The sequence below is a fragment of the Tamandua tetradactyla genome, chromosome 14 (assembly GCF_023851605.1).
Source record: "Tamandua tetradactyla isolate mTamTet1 chromosome 14, mTamTet1.pri, whole genome shotgun sequence".
NCBI lineage: Eukaryota > Metazoa > Chordata > Mammalia > Pilosa > Myrmecophagidae > Tamandua > Tamandua tetradactyla.
This window is the reverse complement of record NC_135340.1, coordinates 41,583,258-41,585,864: the sequence shown is the minus strand read 5'-3', so window position 1 is coordinate 41,585,864 and position 2,607 is coordinate 41,583,258. Positions and strand designations below refer to the sequence as shown.

Here is a 2,607-nt window from a genome sequence, read left to right as displayed (position 1 = left end):
TTCACTGAAAATATTTAACAAAAGACAAAACTATCTTATTACAAATGAGAAGTTTGCTTCAAATTTTCCAGCAAGTTAAGGTCTTCAGAAATCATGAAGAGAAGAAAAAACGTCAATTCTTATTTCTATTTACCTCCTGAAACCAATAAAACTATCAACCTCATTAAGAAACTGATCATTACCAGCACTAAAGAAGACCCTTCCATGAACCTTTCCTATTCCTTTCCTTTCTTCAAGGACACCCACTATACTGAATACCACAGACTAGCTCTGTCTTTCAAATTTATTTAAAGTAATATGAATTTATTATTTGAATCTAACATCATTAAGTTTTAATTTTGTGAAAATTGTATCTTTCTAATAGAAGAGCAATTTTTTTCTCATTAAGAGTTCTTGTTTGATTTGGTGCAGAAAAAACTAATAGGTTTTGTTCTCTATATTGTGAGATTGGAATTTTTATGTCAAAACAACTTTTCAGATATTCATTTTCATTTTTAAATTAACTGATATGGCTTCTTAAAGTCATATACCTGGATAGATCAGTTAGTTGAAATTCTCACATTTGAACCTCCCAATAACCACCACTATCCCATGTATTTGGGAGCATAAGTTCAGTGTCTCATTCTGGCCTCTCATTTTGATTGATGAGGTGCTTTCTCTACAATTGGTAACAATGCCTGAAAATCTATGCATATATTTAAGTAGAATAACAAGCTCTAAAGATTGCGGTGAAACTGGGATACAACCCATGTCTATTTTATTGTTTGATCAGTTTCTCTCCTATTCAGACAAAAGAAGATAAGCCACTTCCAAAATCAATGAATGAGATAAATATTTCTCGAGTGTATGAATTTGTGTTGCTGGGCCTCTCTAGCTCTTAGGAACTCCAACATTTCTTGTTTGTAATATTTTCACTACTTTACACAGGAATCCTGCTGGGCAACTTTCTCATCATCCTCACTGTGACCTCAGATGCCCGCCTTCACACTCCCATGTAATTTCTGCTTGCAAACCTCTTTTACAGATGTGTGTCTTGCCTCCTTTGCTACCCCCAAAATGTTTGCAGACTTTCTGGTAGAGCACAAGACTATTTCTTTCAAAGGCCACTTGGCTCAGATTTTTTTTGTCCCCTTATTTGGTAGTGGTGAGATGGTGTTCCTTGTATCCATGGCCTATGACCGCTATGTTGCTATTTGCAAACCTCTCCACTACATGACCATCATAAGCTGCCACGTGTGTGTTATTTTGGTGCTCACCTCCTGTAGTGTTGGCCTCATTCATACTACTATCCAATTAGCATTTACTATTAACCTGCATTTCTGTGGTCCTAATCAGGTAGACAGTTTTTTCTGTGGCCTCCCTCTAGTGACCAAGCTGGACTGCAGAGACACTTACGTCATCAGCCTGCTAATAGTGACAAACAGTGACTTTCTCTCTATGGGTTCCTTTGTCCTCCTGGTCATCTCCTACACTTTGATACTTATCACAGTCAGGAAACAGTCCTCCACCAGCATGGCAAATGCTCACTCCATCCTGACCACCCACATCACGGTGGTCCTATTATACTTGAGTCCGTGCATCTTCATCTATGTGTGTCCCTTCAACAGTTATTCAGTTGACAAGGTCCTTCCAGTGTTCTACACCATTTTTACTCCCATTTTAAACCCAGTTATCTACACTCTAAGGAACAAAGAGATGAAGGCAGCTATGTCAAAATTGAAGAGCAGGTATTTGAAACCTAGCCAGGTTTCCGCAGCCTTAAGAAATATTCTTTTTCTGGAAACAATGTAAATTACAAGACTGTCGCCACTTTTGTATTTTCTTTAGGTGGTTACAAATGGAATAACTCATGAAAGCAAACAATTTTGACCAAAAGAAGGTACTGATTGGGAAACATGAATGAAAGGGTAATGACAATAATTAGAAGCTATATAAGGCACACTAGGAATTTTAAGATTCTCTTCCTTCCAATGTGCTTTTCATTTTTTTCTACATTTCTTCTTTATTTAAGACCATTTTAAGACATAGGCTTATCATTTTGAAAGGCATTGGGAAATACCATTTACTTTTAAATGATAAAGAAAGATTACACCCTTCACTCAAGTAAAGATCAGCTCAGACACCAACTTTAGAGCAAAAGGCATGTATCTCTATATGCTAGAGATAATAGCAATATTTACATATGTAAATATTATATCTGATAGGTGTTATGTGATATTCAATATATGATATGCCTAATACAGATGTATCTAAAATTGCCTTATGTGAATGAAAGTACATGAAGACAATTGTACGACTGATGTCAATAGAAATGCAAAACATAATGGCTTTCCAGCAAGTCATTTTAATTCGTGAACATGTTTCAGAAATCCTTATTGAGATAACTGCAAATAAATATTATTCATGGATAACAACTTACTGCATGCACTTATTTACCATTGTATGTTTTATTTATTTTGTTGAATCTTCTGAAAAATTATTAGATAACCTGGGTAATTTCATGAATTTTCATGAAGATTGTTACCTGAATCCTAGTATAAATACCTTATCTTCCCCTAGGAATTAACGGTCACTATCTTTTGTTAAAGAATCATTTTCAAAGTGTTG

The 2,607-nt window shown here is 35.3% G+C and overlaps 1 pseudogene; it reads left to right on the top strand.

Moving 5' to 3' along the window:
- Positions 1–779: 779 nt before the first annotated feature.
- On the top strand, positions 780–1,791 carry LOC143655366 (olfactory receptor 4K15-like; annotated as a pseudogene).
- Positions 1,792–2,607: the final 816 nt, after the last annotated feature.